This window comes from Mercenaria mercenaria, chromosome 11 (assembly GCF_021730395.1).
Source record: "Mercenaria mercenaria strain notata chromosome 11, MADL_Memer_1, whole genome shotgun sequence".
In the NCBI taxonomy this organism is placed as follows: domain Eukaryota; kingdom Metazoa; phylum Mollusca; class Bivalvia; order Venerida; family Veneridae; genus Mercenaria; species Mercenaria mercenaria.
In genome coordinates, this window is record NC_069371.1 from 44,559,031 (window position 1) to 44,583,205 (window position 24,175).

Consider the following 24,175-nt stretch of genomic DNA (forward strand, 5'->3'; position numbering starts at 1 on the left):
CTATATGTGATCCATCTCAGGCGTGAGAAATTAGTATAGAATTATGTTACGCATAGCAGTAAAGCCAGTATTCGTTTCTCTGTCTAAAAGTTATTCTGTCACCTGCATTATTGAGTTATATGTGTTCAATAAGGTAATCCCCTTCCATTTCTCTGATGTTGCCGTGAAAGATTTAAATTATATTAAAAAGTGTGCTGTAATAGATTTACCTGTTGTCTTTTTCTCAAATCTGCATACCGTTTGGAATCAGTTAGAAGATTGCCTTGTCAGAAATCAAAATACCCAAGATATCTGTAGAAATATATTCAGTATGACCCAAATAGAGTCATAAGACATCTGATTTTAGATTAAAAAGCTCTGGAATTCAAGAAGAAATTATCAAATGAATCAATATGGATTGAACTGATTTGGCAATCACCATAACCTTGTATTTCATGTCGCGATGACCCAGTCGTGTGTTGGTTGCTTCTATTCTAATATATAACAAATAATACAAAATATGCCGCACCATGAGAAAACCAACATAGTGCATTTGCGACCACCATAGATCCAGACCAGCATGCGCATCCGCGCAGTCTTGTCAGGATCCATGCTGTTCGCTAACGATTTCTCTAATTGCAATAGGCTTTGAAAGCGAACAGTATGGATCCAGACCAGACTGTGAGGATGCCTAGATCCGTGCTGGTCGCAAATGCACTATGTTGGTTTCCTCATGGTGCGGCTGATATATGTGTCAGATCTCCATATTCCTCGTCAAAAATTCAAGAATTCTCGATTTCATTTAAATACTTCATGATTTCTACTTCACGAATTCATAATCAGAAATCATGAATTCTTGAAATTGAAATGTCACCACCGGTCTTTCGTAACAATTACTCGTTGGTGGTAGTGAAAATGTCAAACAAACAGAATAGTTCATTAACCTTTACGTTGGTTTTCCGTTGGAATGACCATGTTCGTCTTTGGTTCTCTTTTTAATGCAGTTTCACTGTAATATTCACCCTTTAAAAAAGCAGATACTTCCACTGAACGAAAAACAGAGCAAGGATGTAACGAAGTTTGCTTTTTATTGACATGTTGATGGACGTTCAAACCACAATCATGCAATAAAATAAGATTACATTGATAAAACTGACAAGAATTGTCGTAAAATAGTATGTCTGTGTCCTAGAAAGCCCATGTATCAGTTAGGCGATTGTAGCAAATATTTTGATAAAGCTGTAAACAAGATCTTCATATTGTTTGTTCTTCTGAACACTGTATTTCAACCCACATCTCGTGTAAATAGAAATTATACGAGATTTGCTAAAAATAGATCAGTGTTTCCAACACTGGCCACAGTTTATTTAAATGATATAATTTTACGGAGTGTTCTGGAAATGTACTAGTCTTAAAATGAGAAGAAATTCGTGTTATTTTCGTTGTTACAGTCTGCTCGTATAAAGCTGTTTTCTTTTTCTTAAAATGCATTAAAGAATCATGTTCAATTTGTCTTCCTTTCAATTTTGTTATGAAAAATTTCAAAAATGTAGCGACTTGTATCAAATGATCCAAAAGACAATGAATATTAGTGACGAATGAATTAGTAAATATAATTCACTGGATTTCGGCCTTACTGACCCAAAGCTTTCTCATTACTTTTTCAGCAGGATATTCAATTTGATATAAGCTCCTGCTTCCTTTCGCGTAATGACTGGATCTTCACCTTACCGAACAAAAGCATCGCCGCGACGTTTTAAGCGGGAATATCTGATTTAGTTTCTCTATGTACAGAATGAACAATATCTTTCTTTTCTTTTTAACAAATTTTAGAAACAGTTGAATAAATCTCGCGATACGTATACATTTATAAGAGGCAATTCATGTAATTTTCTCAAAGAGGCTGCAGATAGAGCGAATTTTCAAAATTCTGTTCCTAATCATTTAAATTGATTAACATTCAAGTGTCAAGTGTCAAGGACATTGCCTGTTTTTAATTTTGTTATCGTTTAAAAGTGCGATATCATGTAATTGCGAATTTTTATAATATGGTGAAAAGATGCACAATAAGCTCATTTATCAGCACAGTCGTATGAAATCAAAATTAACTCAGCAAAGAATGATAATACCGTAAACATAACTTATTTACACCGTGAAAATATTTAAATGTGGTACAATATTAGTGTTACATAATTGTTAATGTTAGTTCTGTTTAGATAGGTTTTCTTTTGAAATGAACATCTACAGTTAATTAAACAAACTACAAATGTATTTTTCATAAAACCTACAATATACCGATGTAAAAATGAAATATTAAAATATAAAAAAAAGAAATCAAAGCTAAGTTATTTAAAAAAGGAAAAGAAAAGAAAAAAAAAAACAGCAGGCCTAAATGAAACAAAATTCAAACTTGAAAAGCAGACTGAAAATAGAGAGTTGACTGCCAAAAAGCCCCGCAAAATTCAATTAGAAAAAACGATGCGACTGAACAAAGTTTTCAGCAAAAGCGTAGGAACAATCCGACAAAAAGAACTGAGGCTTAACAAAAAATAAGGAAACTCTTAATTTTGACCATACAGGTAATAGGAGAAAAACGTCACGGGTGGTTTTCTGCAGTAGTCCTAATGCAAAATAACAATTCCTCTAGTTCAAATAATTTACTATATCAGCCGATTCTTCAGTAATCTATTTGGTGGCCACTTAGCGTCAGTCATCTCCAATAACACTGCATCACCAGAGGTCGTCAGGTCAAGCCTGTTTTCGGGTATAATTTGATGATAAGTTTCTTTCTAGATAAATTTGTTAGCCATCACGCAACACAACAATAGAAACTTTATCTGCCATGTTTGCACATCCAAATCTAGAATCTACTAGTAGATAATCGTTGGATCGTAGCCTATAAGCGATGTTTACAAACTATCATGTCAATTTTTATTACATCATAGATGCTATAACACGGGACGATAATGTGTCTAGTGGATAGAAGACTGTTATTTCATAACAGTATGTCATGAGAATCTTACGTCCTACTGAAAAATTTGAAAAATAATCTACATTATATGCCGCCTGCAAGCAAAAACATCAACTTTTATGTCTCTATTGCTCTTTCATATTTTAACTACTAGTATAGTAACTTATCTCCTTTTTAACTATTCAAAACTTAAAATACGACCAACTGCCTGAAAACTTAAAAATTTAGGTTGGGAATAATAACTAAAGTCTAAGTAGCCTTATCCCACTTTCTTAAATTGAATATAACGCATGTGATCAAGATCTGACTCAATGTTTTTAGTGGCTGAACATTTTACAAAAAAACCTTGTCATTGGTTTATCATTTAGATGTCAACGGTAATAATCATCATTTCTAGATAAGGATATTTATGGGTTTTATCAAGAACAACATCTCAGGATTTCACAAAGGAATTGAACATCACGAATAGAAGAGAAATTTCATTATACTCGTTTCTATCAAGCGGCTGAAATAACAGACAAATATGTAATGCATTTTTATAAAATATTCATTAATTATTTGGCTTTATCTGGGAAACATAGAGATGGCTAAATTCAAAGAAACCCTTGCAGATCAGATCAGGAACGGGACATCCAAAAGACAGTGACTGATTACTGTGTTCACTGTATTCAGTCAGAAACGGACATTGATAAACCACATGTAGAAATATAAATTTAAACCTTTGAATATTGTTTGTTGAAAATAATGTGGCAAACTGTAAAGTAAATAAATTCTCATTTACAAAATAATATCATGACCACCATGATTTGCAGTCTAGTGTCCACATTATTTGCGAACACCGTATTATATCCAGTGTATTATTCTACTATTCAGTGATAGGTTATATTTATCAAGAAAATAATCTTCAATATAGCATATATAGTGAGTTACCTCAAAGCTATTATTCTTCGTATGAATAACTAAATATTACAAGAAACAATGTTAATGTACACATTTTAGCTGGCTGATTAAATAATCTTGCCTAATATTCATGCACCATATAGTAACCATGGTTATTTGCATAATAAAACGTTCTTAAATGACAGCTAAAGTCTGGTAATGACAGAACATATTTTCGAATGGGGAAATGCATTAAATTGGTGATTCATTGAACGCAGCGAGACATGTAATCCATATTTCGTGAATCTGAGGAAAATTATTCACCGCATATAAGATAGCAGTATTACTACTCCAAGAAAGTTGAAATGTTACAGAGTGGGAGAGAGTGTGTATCTACTTCAAAACAAAGGAAGTAAAAAATCTATACATTGCAAGTTTTAATGGATTTTGTCATTAGAGTAAGATTTTTAAGGCCAAGCAATGTACACTTGGCCGAAATGTATCATTATCAAAACTTTTATTGAAACAGAACTTGAGGTATAACAAGCTTATTCTAAAGATAATAGTAATACGTATTAAATTACCATTTCTTTAGCTGTTATATTTAAATACTTTTTGAGACACGTGCAACACTATCTATCAGACACTTTCTGCAGAAATTTTACTTTCAAGGGCCATAACTCTGGTCTTACTAGTGAAATCCAAAATTAAATCCAAGGTGTATAACTTCAGGTGCTGAATAGCAAACAATCAAATGATGGTCATACACTTCTGTTATGGTATTATGCAAGACAAAATTCAGACCCACCGATATCCTGGAGCATGGACAGACGTGCGGATAAGAACAAATCCAAAAATCCCCTCCTACTTATTAAAAAAATCAACATTTGTATCAAACTAGCAATTCAGATTAGTTTTCCAGTGCGGTAATTCTATATGTCTGAGTAAATTGTCATAAAAAATAGAAAGCAACATGGTTGATTAGTGATCTAACGAATCACCGATTAGAAAATAGGTAACAACTCTGTACTATCGATCGTTTTAGACTTATTTAATTATTTTTGTTAAAATATTTATTGCCTTAAAATATGCCGGTGTAAAAAATCAAAACACCTCTTGTGTTATAAACAAGCCCGCCACAATAAGCGGAAAAGAGCCAGTGGTAATAACCAACAACTTTTAATTAAGATTATTCCAGTTTGAAAGATGTTGATCATCTTAGTTTTATTTCTGTTATTACCATGTAAGGAACAAAAGAGGATAATCATCGATATGAGAATATGAATGCCAATAGTTTTATTCATTTTTATTTTTAAATGAATCAGCCTCAGGAGTAAATCGAAATAAAGAAAACATTTCTTATATTGTATCCTGATTACGTAAAGGAGATAACTGCACATGATAAACAATAGCCAATTGGTCTGGTCAATTTTGTGAAATGGTGAGGTTTATATAAAATATTCAGTTTGGATAGTTTGACTGGAATTTATCGTTTATTATTATTTACCTTATGATATCTTCCGTAATACTACAGTAACTGTAGAAGTTATACAAGGATGAAGGCTGCAATGGTTTGCACCATCACAACCCAATTTCAGATTCCTATAATATGACTGGTGAATCAACTCGGCCTTAAGTGATACGACTTCTGATTGGTTCATCAAAATCGGCCAATATTGGTATTTACTTTTGGATCAAATTAACAACAAATTAAGTTAAAGAACTTTCTGAAGCATATCTAGAGTAAACAAATTTGGGTATTCTTTAGCTCATATAGCCAATCAGCGCTATATATATCACTTTATATTAAAGAAAATATCTATCACGCGTCTAGATATGTACGATATGTAAGAGTGTACCATTACATCCGCGAGATATGCGGAAAAGTTGTTGTACAACATACGTTCTGCATTTTATTGGCCTACTAATAAAAAGTAATACGCTAAAAAAAATCCAGATTGATGTCGTTGTTACTTTTTACAAAGTCCCCTAGGTACTTGCTCTAATAAACTACTTCCTTCTAAAGTTCAGCAGAGTTTAACCAGCTAAATGGTGAAAATTCAGAGAAAAATAATGAATAGACTCTTAGTAGAGAAAGGATTACTCATAGAAGTAACTACATCATTTAAAGGCGCTCGCGGTAGTTTTTTCGGAAGGGTCGATATTTAACCCAAGACCGTGCCAATTTGGTTGTTCGTAATCCCCGTACCGTACATCCATATTCGGGAACTATCGGTTTTGTTCGGAGAATGGCGTAAACTTACATCTATGACATCAAAATATTTCAGAAATACGTAAAAATCCGTTTCTTAAGGAATCTGCCGTTTGATAATTTGATATATCTCTAGGTCACATGTTAAAATGTTAGAGGACTTTAAAAGGATGCTACAGACCAAGTTTGGTGATGATATATTGGGTGGTTCATGAGGAGTCGTTCTATTTCAGCACTGGCTTCCTCTAAAACCAATCAATCGAACCATTCAAATGAAATTTAAAAACACATTACAAGGATTATACAGTCTAAGTTTGGTAATGATCACCCAAACGACTCATGAGAAGAAGTCGTTTAAAGGATTTTCCAGTTTAAGCTTCTCCGGCTCATAAAGTCAGTCCAGCGGGACAAATTTAAGGAGGACCTTACCAGGATGCTAGGGACAAAATTTGATGGTTATCTATCAATCAGTTCATGAGACGAAGAACTCCTCTCAGTTGAGCTTACAAAACAGGAACTAAACTTTGTTATTTGTCTTTGAAACAGCATGACATATTTCCTGTTTACGAACATTTTTCCCGCGATTTGTTTGAATACACTACTGTAAGAAGACTGCTATAAAATAGTCATTTACTTGTTAATTATTTACTATTGCTTGCAAGAAAAAGTTTCTATCTCGTGCTGTAGGTGCGGATGGGAATATCCAGCTCCTGGCTAACTGTTTACGCGGTAACTTGGCAGAGCCTCGAGCCAGATTTTACGATTGATCATTCAACCAGTGAAAAGATCTTCAAATGAAAATGTAAAAATACAGGTATGCCCTTTTTCAGGACGGTGGACCTATAACAATAATCAGTTTTACATAAATTTGCACATAAATAGCAATATACAAAAGGATTAATTGTAATGTAATGGCCAGTTAAGTTTTACTTTATTATTATGACATGTTCATACTTAAATTATTATTTTATTTTAAAGAGAAGAAAGAAAGGAATTTGTAATGTAATGGCCGTTCAGGACATAGTTATAAAGTAATATAGAAACAGTTCAGTATTCTAAAATATTGCTTCTCCGAAATATTGATCTTTCTGTTTCATACATGTGTATAATTGTATATTTCTTATCCTAAGGTTAACAGAGTACAGTTCTTCTCTGTACCAGGCATACAGGTAGCCAACTGGACGCTGGCATATTTCCATTATACATTGCAGTTTCATGCAGATTCAGCAGTCTGCAGAATGTTGTATCACCATATTTGTAATAACGCTCGGACATGATAGCTAATTACCAACAATGCTCTTGGGTATATTTCGTATATAACTCTGATTAACGAGAGAGAAGGGAGAACCGTTGAGAGAACGGCACGGGAACCGAACTGAATAGACTCTATTAGTTATGGGTTAGCTATCATTGTCAGTGCGTCTCATTTTTCCTTAAGAACTTGGGTTGAACTTTAAATAAAAACTGTTGACTTTCGAAGTGTTGTTTACTATTCCCTTTGTCACCGGAGTTATTACGTGACATAATCGTTTACCAGAAATACCCCGTACTTTATTTAAATCACGTGGTTACTTTTGCATGTTAACAAACGGATAAATCCAGTCAAAATATTTCTTAATGAAAACGAAGATGTAATAAACAGACTGTATAAAAACTGTTTAAAAATGTTTCACCGTTACTCAATTGAAATACTGTAGAACCCAGGTCAAACTTGTTGAACTTGAATATCAGTTTTACCTTTAATTTCTGTAACAGTACGAACGGAGTAATCCTATAGATAAACAAAAATACAATTAAGCATTAAATAACATAGATACCCGTAGTTTATACCTGCATAGTGTTGGGAGATCAGTTATTCAATATTTTAATGTCAGTTTACAGTCAACAAAAAACAAAAACATGATCTTCAAATATGTTGCATAAACGTATAATTTCATTACAAAAATGTACGAGTATATACGAATACATCATACTTGAATTAGTTATTTTTATCAAAAATATTTACATGTATTAAACACACCGGGGCTAGCCTCAGATACATTCTTTGCATGAATATATGAAAATCATGAGTAACAAACATATAGATTTTAGTGCATTGATTTCACTACGTTTTAACATTCATATACTGAACCTTAACCATGGTTATTTGCATAATAAACGTTCTAAAATGGCAGTTAAGCCCCGATGATGACAGAAAACATTTTCGTATTAGAAAGTATGGCATAATATTGAAGTTTCGACGACAGCTACGAGTCATGTATTCACTACACCAAGAAATGCAAGACAATGGAAAGACTTACACTATAAAGCAGTTCCTTTTTCAATCTGAATGTATGCAAGTAAAATCATTTAGCGAGAGAGAGAGAGACAGAGAGAGAGAGGGAGAGAGAGAGAAGGAGAGAGAGAGAGAGAGAGAGAGAGAGAGAGAGTTTGTAGGGGGGGGGGGGGGGGGGGGGGGGGGATGGGGCACTGAGAGAGATCATTAGTCATTTATACGTTGATATGAGAACAAATAACTGAACAGAAAAGTCCTTAACACTTCATGTGATGATGTGAACCTAGTTTATCTGCAGTTGCTGTAAATTGTATGAGTAAATAAGTTCACAAGTTACATGTCAAGGGATGAGTATTTTTAGTATGGAGTAAGTACAAGACGGTCTATTACTCAAGATATAATACAAGGGCATGAATGCCCCACCAATATGCGCATGTCCAGTTCATGTTGTTGAAGTATATCAAGTGTCATTTGATTCGGATGGAAACTGTTGGAGAGGCTGAATACTCGAACTACATTTAGTTGTGATATTTTAAAGAGAAATTTGGTAAATACAAAAGCGTAGACATTGTGTCAGGTTCATGCTAAAGATGAATAGTAAGTTTCATTTTCATTGGATAAAAACTGAAGGAATAAATGAGTACAGAAGATACATGTAGTGTGAAGGACAGACAGACTGATGGACCTAAAGTTCAAACGTGCGTCCTTGGTCTTCACCTCCATAAAATATTGAGAGAAAAAATCATGTGCTTTAAGAGTGTGCCACTGTTTCTTGTAAAACGAAATTCAATTTACATCTTGACATTTTTTACAATAGGCTGACCTTAATGAAAATCAGTTAAGGCAAATACATCGGTCTTTCTGTGCACATGATTGGTTTCTACATAATAACTGTAACCTATAGAGTAGCAATTTCAGAAAGAAACGCACATACTCTGGTACTTTCACTGATCATAAATGTCTAAAAATGGAACTAAGATGTGACGATGTTTGCTTTTTATTGTCATGTTGATGGAAATATCAAAGATCAATCCTGCAATAAAGTAAGATTACATTGATAAAACCGACAGGAGTGGTCATAAAATAGCATGTCTGTATCCTAGAGCACTCTGATTCTGCTCTATGATTGTCAAAAATACTTTGATACAGAAACAAATCTATCAAGTAGGTCATACTATTTGTATAATTTATATTGACCAACAGACTGTGCAAATAGAAATGACAAGATAATTGAATCTTCTGTAACCTGCCAAAGTTCACTGACATGAGTAGAATATGTTTTGACATAATCTACCGAAAAGATCTGCCAAAGATATAAGAATACAATTCTAAAGACTGGAACAATTCATTCTCACTTTTCTAGCGGTAGTAACAAGACCATCAATCAATTAATAAAAGGTATTAATCGAAAATATAAATGTTAAACGGTATGACGTTAAACTTTATACAATTGATTGTTCAAATATCTTTTGAAACCGCTGATAAAATCATGCGAGAGTTATTAGTTGTTGTTACGATAAATAGTCAAAACACAGTTTGACAATCAGATTGTTTCGTGGATCCTAATGCAAATCGCCTGTCCGTAGTTGGTGCTATTTGACGGGCCTATATTCAAGACTGATTTAATAAGTCAAAGCATTTCAAGAAAAAACTGTGAAAATTGGTATCTGATTTCGCGTTATAAAACACTTATTAAATTTCTCGCCAGTCAATGACCAGAGGTCCGAGTTATGACTTTTGATAGACAGACCATTCAATATGTTTATAACATACTCAATTTAACTAGTACATATACGCTTATGATCATAAATCTTATTATAGAATAGTTTTTATCAGGTTTGGTCGGTTCTTAACCGGATTTTATTTGCTTATTACATGTATAGATAATTGAAGCTTAAACGTAAACATACAAAACAAGGGTATCATTGTCCAAAGGCAATTCAGATGAAAAGATGGAATAATTGTTTGCCCGTTTATTGCTCATATTATACTGAAAAGTCTGCGAAATATTCCCACGTGTTCTGTCGTCAGCACGCGATGGTATATTTACTCTTTCTGTATCATTTCATGCAAGCTGGTTCTCAAAATTGCATTTTATAGGTAAACAAACGTGATAATCAGATAGCGAAATTCCTTGACTCAAAAAAAACAACATAGAAATTTCAACAATTATTTAAGTTCTCCAAACCTGCAAATGTTTAACTGACTTCATCTTGAATTTAGCTTTACGTTTTATTAAAACTGAGAACTTAATTAAGTAATTAGAATTGTGTGTGTGTGTGGGTGTGGCCGGGGGTGGGGGGGGGGGAAGGTGGAGTCACTAGTGATTCAAAAGCTTCTAGGGATTATTTTTATTTCCAGTCAAACTAATTGTATGCGGATCTAGCCTTTGTGTTAGTAGGTTACTTATTATGAATTCTGATCTAACGCAATTTTTATTCAGAATCGGCACAGGCCGTAATTGAAAGGATACCTATTGATCATATAAATTTTCTGATTATTTGAAATATTTGGAAACGAATCATGTGTCCATAGATTAATATCCAAATCTTTTCTGTCAGTACATCCTGTTTAGTTCTTATTTTTCCATGCGCAAAAATATTATTACCTTTACGCCGTTTGTCTTTTTAAAGACATTTCTTGTTCATATTAATCAATAGATATTGTTACGACAGATAATGATTCAATATTATGTCTTTCACCTTTTATAACTTTCCATATATCTAGTATACTTACATTTTATTACGTTTGTCATCACTGGTCTAAAAAGAAAATTAAGTAATTGCAGGGCTCTGTTGTCATGTACTTAACACTTTAGGGAGAAATATATACATTTTCCACATCGAATCATTACGTTTAAGTTCAAACCAACTGAAACAAACTTTTCCAAAACAGTTGATCAAGCTACAATAAAGATGTAGCATGATATTTGTTCAGAATCATGTGATATATCATATCTAGTAATCGAGAGATATAGTCCATATCTTCATACAAGCACAAATAGATTTGACTGATTTTTCTGAATGACCGGACACTTCTTTAAGCGCATATCTTATGTTCTTCTTAGGTGAAACTTTTGGGCTCGAGTGGTTATGCTGTAAGAGAAAAGGTGATAACTCTTAGTTTTAATGAGGAACTGAATATCGTTAATTGTGAATCATTTGATTTAGAAATTATTTCTTGGCAGGGAAACAAATGAGCCAAGAATGTTTCAAGACAATGAGCAAATTTTGAAGGCATTGAATTATCTTAAAGACATTTCCAAGATTTTTCTTTACTGGTAGATTTATTTTTTTATAGACATCTACTACAATATTTTCTCTATCAATTTCTGCGACCAATAGGGTATGTCATTGTTTCAATTTTAAGGTATATATATGATACAGCATACAGCATCAGATCAGATTATTTTGTTTGTTTGTTTTGGGTTTAACGCCGTTTTTCAACAGTATTTCAGACATGTAACGGCGGGCAATTAACCTAACCAGTGTTCCTGGATTCTATACCAGTACTAACCTGTTCTCCGCAAGTAACTGCCAACTTCCACACAGGAATTATCAGAGGTTTAAGACGAATGATTTCAGACACAATGTCTTTTATCACATCGTCACGGAGAACATACGCCCCGCCCGGGGATCGAACTCGCGACCCCGCGATCTGTAGACCGACGCTCTCCCTACTGAGCTAACCGGGCGGGTTCAGATAGGCTTAGATGCGCTATTGGACTAACATTACTTTCCAAACGTAAGCATATTCGAAACCTTTACGCGTAAAGTCAAAATGAAGACTAGCGTGATATGCTACCTGTTTAACTGTTCCCTGGAATAATCCATTACATACTAGGGATTTTTTAAACAAACAGACAAACTATTCTCATTGGGATTAAAGTTTGTGGATTGGCTCAACCACGAAATCCACGAAAATTAGTATCCCACGAATATTAATGTTTTCACAGTATGTGACTTGAATATTTACTGCTATGAAAATGAAAATAGCATTTTTAGCTTGACTTTTCGAAGTTTCTGATAATGTCAAATATCCCTGTTACTATTAAAGCTTTTGACTTGAAACTTAAAATAGTTTTTACTATCAAAGTCTACACCAGGAGAAACAATCCCCATAACTCGTGTTTGAATTTTGACAGAATTATGCCCCTTTATAACTTAGAATTTTTTGGTTAAAGTTTCATATAACATCGTCTAATATCTGTGTTACTTTCAAAGCTATTGACTATGCCCCTTTAACTGGCAAAGCTCTAATTCAGAGTCAAGCACTGAGATAAGTCGAGCATGCTGCCTTACGGACAGCTCTTGTTCTAACTTAAAACTTTCTTAACAGATTAAATTTGTTGAAACAAAGTCTCAATTACAGGCCTGGGATTCAGCCAAAAATCAAAAGCCTGTAATGTCTTTTTCAATAGAGTTATACAGGGAAATTCTGGCTGTCAAAAGCCTGAAATCAGGAACAGTCCTTAAAAAATACCAGGCCTGCAATTAAGGTCTGAAATGGAGATTAACGTGCATTAACATTATTCTACTCGAGGTTTAGAAAATTTGAAGATCTAAATTGGTCTGATCACAACTCATAATGTAAATTCCTTACCCCAAACACTTTCGTATACAAATGCTGATCATTTGGACAGGAAAAACAGAAAACAGAAAGGGGACATGCATCAATACTTATTACTTAATACTTACCAAAATAATGTAGATTGATGTTATCAAATAAATTAGTGTGTGTTTTCATCCAATTTTCAATGAAATAAATCCGATTTTTGTAGCAAACCAATTTGATAAACATTCGAAGAAAATGGCGTAACTGCATAAGGGGAAATAACTTTAATGCAACTAAATATAAGTATCATGATATATTATATACGAAAAGTATTTATTGTGATTAAAGTCCATTTTAGAACAATCTGGGACTGGAATTATAAGCATTTGTACACTGATACGTCCGTAAAAAGTAGCGCACCAACAAATTTTGGCTTGATTTTTTTAAATGGGGCGAGCGCAAGCAAAAACAAAACAATATATATTTTTGTGTGTTTCTGAATATACGAGCAGCAAATCCGATGAACAACTTTTTAATTTGGTGAGGCCTTAAACAGAATTGTCGATAGGCCTATACAAAAAAGGACAGAAATAACAATAATATCACTATATTTATCCTCCTGTTTGCCATTATATATGATGACCAGTAAGCAATTTTGATCGCAATAGCAATTATTCAATTTCGACTTTGTGAAAACTGGAAACAAAAGGTCGAGACGTCAAAAACGTAATTTACTACCAATTTAAGTCTGCGCTGGAATTACCTCCTACTGCCTTCATTATTTTAAAACAAATTGAGATATAGCTCTTATGGCGCATTTTGGATGTTTCCCTTATATATTATGGACGCCACATCTGGATGCCATTTGGATCCTTGACGATTGTCAGTTATACTTGACAGGAAATAAATAACAAACGCCATAAACAATATGTGATCCAAACAAAGCAGAAGACGAGACTGTATTAACATGTTTGATAGACAATGTGTCTCTATGTACCGTTATCATTTTTGGTTGTATAGCGTCGAATTAGAAGCGAGTGTGTTCTTAAATAGAACACAGTCTAAGGTAATGTCAAACTAATCCATCAAATATGTAGATGTCATAGTATATAAGACGGAGCACAACCGCATGGAATGTAGTGCAGCATTTTCTACTAAAGACACACAAAAATGCAAAAGTACAAGTGTAGAGTTTATAGCTAAAAAAAAACAAACATGTTTAAACCATGGGAACATATACACTAGATGAAGAGTTTTTTTATTTGCGGACAAACATAGATTTTTAATTTAAACAATTAAGGACAAATATAGGTGAACAGTTTTTCACGCAGACAAACGTAGATATTCATGTTAAACCATGGGCAAATATAGGTGAGCAGTTAATGACCCACACAAACAGATATTCAGGTTAAACCATGTGCAAATACAGGTGAGCAGTTTATGACGCACATAAACATAAGATATTCAGGTTAAACCATGGGCAAATATAGGTGAGCAGTTTATGACGCACACAAACATAGATATTCAGGTTAAACCATAGGCAAATAAAAGTGAGCAGTTTATGACGCACACAAACATAGATTTAGGGTTAAACCATGGACAAATATAGGTGAGCAGTTTATGACGCACGCAAACATAGATATTCAGGTTAAACCACGAACAAATATAGGTGAGCAGTTTATGACGCACACAAACATAGATATTCAGGTAAACCACGGACAAATATAGGTGAGCAGTTTATGACGCACACAAACATAGATATTCCGGTTAAATCATGAGAAAATATAGGGAAGCAGTTTATGACGCACACAAACATAGATATTTAGGTTAAACCATGGACAACTATAGGTGAGCAGTTTATGACGCACACAAACATAGATATTCCAGTTAAATCATGGGAAAATATAGGTAAGCAGTTTATGACGCACACAAAGATAGATATTCCGGTTAAACCATGGACAAATATAGGTGAGCAGTTTATGACGCACACAAACATAGATACTCGGATTAAACAACGGACAAATATAGGTGAGCAGAAATACACAAATTTGTTGTAGAGACCTACCTTAACCCTCTTAACTCTTTATACAAGGGAAACAATCTGTTTGTAGAGTGAAATTGTGATAGAACATACGCATTAAACATAATTACGTTCAAAATGTTAATCATTTTCATAAAGCTGACACATGAGGTAAGCATTTCTAATTTTGATTTATTCCATAAGGATAATCATCAAACAACATTGACTTCCTGTAGTAAAATGACTTACGGCGAAAGAAAATATCGAAAAAATAACGGTCATTATAGCTATAAAGACAACTGAGCAATCCCGGCCGCGTCATACCAAAGACGTAAAAAATGGTACTAGTAGCTTCCTCGCTTGGCGCTCAGCATTAAGAGGGTAGTGATAGGACTGGTCAGCCCGGTGTCAGTATAATGTGACTGGATGGGGTATCATGTCACGTGTCTACGGCGTGATATTCCAGTGAGGCAGCACTATAAAGTTGGACATTGTGCTCACTGCTACATGTACAATAGACACCGTCGTTTATATGACTGAAAAAATGTTGAAAAAGACGTTAAACCCGAACACACACACACGCACGCACGCACACACACACACACACACACAACTGAGCAATAGAAACGGATATGTTTAGAGAACGTAGCCTCCTTTACCACGAAACTCGAAACTCTACAGCATGGTATATACAGACGTATAAGCTCACAGTAATGCAAAGACCGAACGCAACAGTTATATAAACGTAGACAAAACGACCAAAAAGGAGCACAACGGGGGCAACAGTTTATAAAAACGTTCTCCGATGTTTTAGTGAAACTAAAAGTCACCCACATTATCTGAATACCTAAGACCAGTAAGGCAAAAGGAAGCGAGATAGGTAAACATTAAATATTCTAATGTAAATATATTTAAAAGAAAAACTGAAGGACTTCTTTGTTGAGGACTGAGAAGCAAAGGAAACACCAGACTAAGGTCCATTGAATAAACTGAGGGCAGCACCCAACGCAGATCAGTACAAGTTGAAGAGATCTGTTAACTTTAGGTTGAATTACAGCTGCATAATAGCGTTGTTTTTTAAGTAAGGATAATAAAGTATACGAGGGCCCTGAAAAAAATCTGTCTTTGGGTTCGGATTTCTTAAGTGCTACGTTTTATCAAAACTATTTTTATTACTACCTTTAAAGTATTCCTCCTTTACCGAAACAGATTTTTGTAACCCTTTAACCCAATCGCGAAAAGCAGATAAATAGTATTCTTTAGGTGTCTGTTGGAGAAACTGATAAATGGCGCTGTCAAGAGAACTTCTGGACTTATATTTCTTTCCAGAAAGCATTTTCTTAAGCCCAAGCCCTGGAAATAAATAGTTACATGGACTCAGGTCAGATGAATAACGCGGAAGGTTTACAAATTCCACATTTTCAGAAGCAAAAATGACTAAACAACCTCGCATTTCTGAGAGGAGGCAATGTCGTGGAAAAGATGAACCCCTGACCATCCTTTGCTTGGGCGTTTCTTATTGTAAAACTCTTTCACTTTCTTCAGTACAGAGTTCTTGTAGAATCGTCCAGTGACTGTATGATCAGATGGACAATTTGTTTGTTTTCAGATTGTTTGGGTTTAAAAACTCCGTTTTTCAACAATATTTCAGTCATGTAACGGCGGGCAGTTATCCTAACCAGTGTTCCTGGATTCGCTATAAGCACAAACCTGTTTTCCGCAAGTAACTGACATCTTCCCCACATGAATCAGAGGTGGAGTACAAATGATTTCAGACACAGTGTCTTTTATCAAATCGTCACGGAGAATATACGCCCCGCCAGATGGACAAGGCACTTGAACGACTGGCCCAATAGAATTGAAAAAAAAAAAACAAACTGCGTACCATTGTCGAACTTTTTTGAACGTTTTTGATCTTTTAGCTTCCATTTCTTATACCTCAACACTTTCAAATGTCCCCAAAAATTGTCAGAGATGTTTGCATCTTGAAATAGAAAGTGAGTACCCTTAAGTATTTTTTTTTGTTTATCGTTCATTGGTAGACACAGTTTGTTTCGTATAACAAACTTTTGGTTACATTTCAGGTTTAAGCTGTCATATAGAAATGTATATTTTTTCACATATCTGTAATATGCATCGTATTATACATTTTAGAAAGGCAGTAAAATCCGTGAAGGGAATACATGTAGGAGGACATTTCTGGTTCAAATATGGCAAACAGAATCATGCGCTATCAAACATTAGACTGTTTTTGTTTGTTCAGTTTGTTCTGTAATAATTGAAATGACACAATATTAGAGCTCGTTTGGTTAGCTTTACATGCCCTTACTGCGGGCATTTTTAGGACACGTGTGTTGTTAGATAGTTTCTTCGCTATTTATGTTATACGATGTTTTACATATAAGTACAACATTGTCATTATTTTAAGGAGTGTATGCGTTGTGTTCATAAACTATTATATCAAATAAGATGACATTACACAAAGCATAACAGCGCTAGTCATTTCAATCGTTAATTGATACGATAGTTTTATATTGTTATTTTACTTCCATTAAGTAAAACATCATGAACTGGTTTTCACTCATGTTATGTTGGAGACGCTAATTATAAAACATTTTATGCCACTTGCGATAATGTATATATGGTTAAGACATCAATTGGTTTCATAACGTTGAGTTGGATCTACGGCCGCCGGCTAATTCAATTATACGATAATAACATGCCCTGAAGCAAATGAATTACCTACTCTAACTAATTCCCTTTCCACAACGTTTTGTTTTTATGTTTATTTAGATGAACAGGTCTGACAGATTTATGATAAGATGAAAGTATATCCGCTATGTCTGGGGAAAAAGTAAGTGAAACTCTGTCTAGGCATCAGATAAGGTTCAGTAAAATACAGTTTAGTTTTTCCTCCTTAGGGTTGTTTTTTATCGATAATGCTACAGTGCTATGTATTTGGGCATCATATTGCACCCGCTCAAAAGTAACTGAGAAACATAGCAACAGACCCAAAATTATTTCAGGGTCTAAGACAAAAGCAACATACGTGTATCTCTTCTGATCCGCGACTGGATCCGGACATGATGTCATCAGTATGGCGACGATTTTGAAAATATTACCGCTAAATAAAAATCAATAGAAATGTTTATTATATCAAATATCATGTCATAAACCAAGATAATGAGGCATTTAAATGATTCCTTTTATCTTTTTAGAAAAAAAGTATTTAATCAAGAGATAAATTTGACATATGGTTATTTTCGTACGTTACAAGAAATTTAGCATACAATCTGGGAATGCCTGTTGCCAAATTCTGCTAGAAATAAGTACCTAGAATATAGTAAAATTATTCCATAAAATTTCAGTACAAATTGGTGTCAAACGTACATGCTATAAGAATTATTAGATCATGTGCAATTGGCAAAAAGGATCATATTGTTTAGCCATTCTAACTTGAACAAATTAAAATCTATCAACAATTACACCAGTAGAGGTTTAATGGAAATGTTTAATTCAATGTTCATGATCGCTTATTTCATCAGAATCTTGCAGTTACACGTTTAAGTCTTGTTGATTATTCGAAACAACTGAAAACTATGTTCGTTCAAAATTCATCTCAACCATCAATGAGTCTTAAATAAAATCGTCCTTAACCCCGCAATGGTACCATGATGTCACATAAGACAATAACATCTGCATTTACATTTTTTTTACTTATAGTGAAACTTTAAGCACGGCGGAACTGACAGCATGATTAATGAATATAGAAATGAGCGATAGTTCTTAAGGTGTGTTTTTTTTCTGAGGAAAAGCAGTCCATGTAAAAAATATTTTCATCCCGGAACTTTTATGTTAGTTAGTTAAAATCGATTTTGGAAAGACTAATATTGAGAGGTACATGTATATTTTCACTAAATGATTTATATTTGTATTGCAGCTAACAGCTCTACGACACAGATTTGTTAATTCATAATATAATTATCAAGATTGTAGGAATATGTAGTGTAACGATTTGAGTTAAAATTTCATCTTACTAACAATCGAGTCTAAAATTAGTATTTTTATATATACAAAACTATCGATTTTCTTAAAATCTCGGATTATTTGTTATACTAGTAATCGTCGGCAATAAAAACGGCAATCTCAATTTTTAAGTTATCTTTAGATTGCAGACAATTAAAAGGGGACGTAAGTAGCTAAATTATGCATTCCGTAATATTACGTATGTGAACATTCATTACAAAAGCAGACAAAGTGGTCAGTCTAGTAAATTGAGTTAAGCAAGCTCGTTACCTTCAATGAACCCTCAATAGATTTGATATTCAGCAAGATATATCTACTGTGGACTTATACTCGGAATCCTCGCGTATTAACAGATTCCGGTAAATTACAATATCATAGATCGTATTATATGCTGTGCCTGTTATTATATATGTTTTGCATATATTCGTTCTTCTGTACCAGCCTTTGCTATTCTTTGACTTTTAATCCTCAGTTGGAAAAATGTTCAGAAGCGGCAGAGATGTTTTATTATGATGGATGCAAATTTTATAACAACGAGGTGCGCAATAATGTTGTGTTATGTAGATAAGGACATTTTAGAGGACATGCTAAAATAATATCTTCTTTGTCTAATCAATAAGCAAATGGTGGTCCCATTGGCAACATCATATAACATCACCATGTCCGATTTTGTCCCTTTTCATGTTTCATATTCGCTTAAAATTACTTGCCGCTTCTTTTTTAAGTTTCTTGTAATCGGGTGAGACAAATGTTACATGTATGCTGCATATGGTGAAAGGACAAGGCTTTATCAGTAGTATGGGAGGTCTAATTGATACCTGGTGTGTATCGCTGACGATACTTGGTTTAGAAGCTAGAAGTCAATTACAAAAACGTGTCACGTTTGAAATTAAGGAGCTCATTGATATGGATCAGTGCATCACAGTTCAGTGTCCATTTTAGTGATACCAAAGGAATATTATAGTAGCAGTAGTAACGTTGTCTTAGAAACAGTAAATAAACTATGTTCATGGTCTGAAATCTGTAATTTTAGTTTCCACATTCAATATCCGAGAAATTTTCTTGGTATTTTTAACATCCCTTGTAAAACAGATCCTTTTTTCCAAATGCTCAGATGAAGGGTTTTTAATGTCTTCTTGCATATTTAGCCTCTTTTTCACGGCTAACAAATTTCTTTGAAATGCATACTGTAAAATCATTAATTTTTGTGGACACGAGTTTTCCTGGTTTTGGTCAAAACGGCAATTTCGTGGGGATATGAATTCGTGGATTTCAACTTTTGAACATAAAATGAATGGGAATTTTACTTGTTCGTTGGGATTAAATTTTGTGGACTGACTCAACCACGAAATCCGCAAAAATTAGTCCCCCGCGAATATTAATGATTTCACAGTATTTAACAGAAAATAATCTAACAATCTGACAGCTAAATATTATCAATATGATTAATAAACTAGTGTACATACATTGATATACATATAAAACTCCGTTCTAATAATCCAGTATGAGACTTAATTACGGCTATTTCCATAATTAAGTATTTGTAAATGACAGCTCATGTCTGGATACGAAAGAAGAATGTGTCCTAATGTAGATACGGTACATTAATAACGTTTCAACGCACGATAGGAGACACGCGACTTATGTATTTGAGTTCTCTGTGTATTTATGGCACTTTTGTCTTAGTTATATTTAGAAAAGTTTTTAAGACTTTTCAATTTTGATTTTTCTTTCAGATTTGTATAAGAAAATCTATATCATATTAAAAAACTTTCTGAACTTTGCGGGTAAAATTTAATTAAAAGAATTGTTCAGACTTTGAAAATGGTGTGCAGTTTTACATATATTTCCCTCGGTAAACGATATTTCAGTTATATTCTCACAGAAATAAATATCCCCTAAATAATTCTGTTTAGTTTTGCAGTTCAGTTATTAACAAAAGGTTTATCAGGAAACGAACAAATTACTCGAGAAAAACAATTACTGTAATTCCAGACACATTTGTCTTCCGGGGCATTTTGTGTTTATATTGTCACAGTTAATCTTTAATTAATTGAATTATTTATTTTCAGTTTTCCTATTTCTTCAGTAATGTCTAAACAAATAATGATAAATATGTAGTAATTATACAGTAATTTCAGTTCTCAATTATATCAGAAAGCAGAAGAATTCCAAAAGTAACCAAATAATCTAATTGCTGCCACTGTCTAGTGAAGTCGAATACGGTTTAGGAATAAAGATATTTTGCAAGTCGATAGTACATTATTTTACAATGCAGATCTTAGAGGGTAATAGAAATGATTACACATATGCTAGTGACACACTCATTATCAAAAATATACACATACTTCATGCTCTCTTTCCAAAAGTACAGTCTTAAAATAGACACTACAGTGTTCAGATTTAAGAACGTTCAGATGTGTAGTACTCTGCATCAAAATTTGCAATCTGAATATTACAGCATGTTTTATTCGAAAAAAAGATTAAAGCCGTGAAATGATCCTGCGAAATTAGTTATGCTAAAACGTTTTTGTTGACGTTAATGAAAACGTATTCTTCAACTGTGTTTCTTCGAACAATCAAATTTGATTATAACTGTAAAGTATTCTTAAGCAATTTCAACTTCATGAAAGTCTAATTTAACATTTTGTTTGGTAACCAAGGAAATACACATTTGACTCTGTTTATTTTTTAACTCTGTTCCGCTTATCTCATTTTTTAAAACTTGGCAAAAATCCATTTTGTTGGATGACAACCTACGTATTGCTTTATGCCAAACTGAGATATTGAATCGAGAAGTGGCCCTTTTGGAAAATATGATTTATGACAGGAACTATTGTTAACATGGCAATGATAAAGACGTATGGACTATGGAAGCTGATTTGTGCGATTTCGATATGTCGTTCTGTCGAAGCGACACAACGATAAACGTCGTTATGGTGCCCCGGCAAACGTCGGCCAGCTAAATGCCGTCTCGCCGAACCTCGCCCCGCCAAACGTCGAACTGCCGAATGTCGCCCCGCCAAACACCACCACGACAATGGGAATGACAAATGTGTCATAACTATTTATACTATCAACACCTTTTATCGCCAATTAAATTAATACAATTATCCCATTCCAGAAGGCGAAAAAGATGATGTTTTGCAGGACAACGTTCGGCGGCGCGACGAACGCTTGGGCAACATTTGGTGATTCGACGTTCGACTGGGCGAAAATAGGCGGGGAACCATAACGACGTTCAGCGGGGAGACGTTCGACTGAGCGCTATAACGACGTTTGTCGTTGTACTGCTGCGCTAGAACGAAATAGATTTGCTTCCTCAGAGTAGTGTCATATCCACTAGCAATAATAACAACAGTTTGATCTGCAAGCTGACTTAGCGCATATGGCAATTACATGATTTCACAACGGATAGTGAAATTCTGTGATTGTATTTCTATACACTTTAACAAATTTTACTTTTTAAATTGTCTGCCCCTTAAAGTTTACATTGACTTAAAACGTAAGTATCTCGAAATATACAAAAATGTGAAACCCAAACAGGAGCTTTTAGTTTGTTTTAAGTTTCAAATTGTAGGTAGTGACAATTCAGGTCAAAATGTATATTGACAGTACTAATTACAAATAAGTACTAAAATAATGCAACAAATACCTCAAAACTCAAATTTTGATAAAAGAATAAAGAGGTTTCAATATAAATTTGATTGAAAATATAAAATTCTACAACAGTTTAAAGTTTTGATCTATGTCTGGTTACCATTGTATATACCTGCAAATAGGGGTCAAAATGCCCTAGGTTTCACCTAACTGTATTGAGGAGAGGAGAACTCATTTAGTCAAAACATACATTACTATTTGACCAAATAAACATAGTTTGCAAAATATTGAGTGACCCAGTGGAAAATCTCTAGTAAAGACTAATTTTGTAAATCTGATTATATTATGTGAAGTCAATGTTATATCCATTTTTAATAATGAAAGGTTACTGTCTAGAAGATAAATGACTGTCCGTCTTTGCAATAAAAACAAATATATTTACGCTAAATATATAAATGCCCATCTAGTACTGTAATAAAGCAAACCATTTTTGTTGTGTGCATATAAAACAATTTCAACAGAGAATATTTGACCTATATCAGCAAAATCATTGACTGGAATATTTACAAAACATTAACATTGATTAAAATATTAACATGACATTGGATCTTTTAAAGGGCTATGTTCCTAAACGTTTACAAATAAGTTCTGTGTTTAATTATCAGAAATAACCTAGTACTTGTTGATAAATAATCGTAAAAGCTTCAAAATAAAATAGATAAAACGGGCAGATATCTATGTAGACGGGCCAGCCGTGCTAGAAGCTTGTGCCGGACGTTCTTAGAATAATCACTCGAGGTCACTCAACAAAAACTACTATATGATTTATAACATTTATTTCCATCCTAAATATCTACAAAAAAGAAAATACTAAATTATTAAATCAAGCCATACTACCAATTCCTAGATTCACAAATAACAAGTAGGTGAACCACCCTAATGCAGCACCCGCGCTCCCCCGAGATACGTGGAGTCAAGTACAATGTAATAATATAGTTCGTAACATTTAGCAACTGAACATAACAAGTGTTCGGCTAACTGGGGAAACCATTCAATACTTTTGTAGCAAAAAAGAACATGCTAAGATTGGAGGTTACTCGTGTGGGATCTAATAAAATCAAGTGTAATAAACAGTTGCTATACTACTATTTTGGATAAAAGTATATCAAAGAGGCATTAATGTTCCAAGTTAGTACGGACCAAAGTACAATCAAGAAAGGTGTGTTCTTCTTCTTCTATAATAATGGCAAACGTTCATTGCTGAAACATTATGGCCACGCGTTGGGGGTTAACAGAGTGATAGAACCACCAGCTTTTCAAAGCTACTCAATCCACCTAGTACCCACTGGCAGTTGGTGATAAAATATGTGCTATACCTAAAGAGAACTTTAAGTCCCTATCTGAATATAAAAGTATCTACATAGCATGATGTGCAGAATGGAAGATGTTAGTAGGGTTAAACAGGATAAAAGCAAGTGCAATCAATGCAATGCATTTATAGACTTGAATCCGGAGATTGATTCAATGCTGACTACATTCGATTAAAGTGTGTTCGATTGCACAACTGTCTGTGGAAAAAATGAAAATATGTAATAATCTACTGTAGTAGCTTGGCTTGTATGTGTTATGATAGGTGATGGTACTGCCTAGATTGTCTGG

General features: G+C 33.9%; 1 long non-coding RNA gene across 1 annotated transcript in view; it reads right to left on the reverse strand.

Moving 5' to 3' along the window:
• LOC128546887 (uncharacterized) overlaps nucleotides 1-20,475 on the reverse strand; it is a 65,633-nt gene extending 45,158 nt beyond the window's left edge. The window contains exons 1-2 of the long non-coding RNA XR_008366200.1: nucleotides 20,383-20,475; nucleotides 17,940-18,014 (exon numbers count right to left, since the gene is read on the reverse strand). This is a non-coding gene — a long non-coding RNA (uncharacterized LOC128546887). The remainder of the gene's footprint in view (nucleotides 1-17,939; nucleotides 18,015-20,382) is intronic.
• Between the last annotated feature and the right edge of the window lie 3,700 nt (nucleotides 20,476-24,175).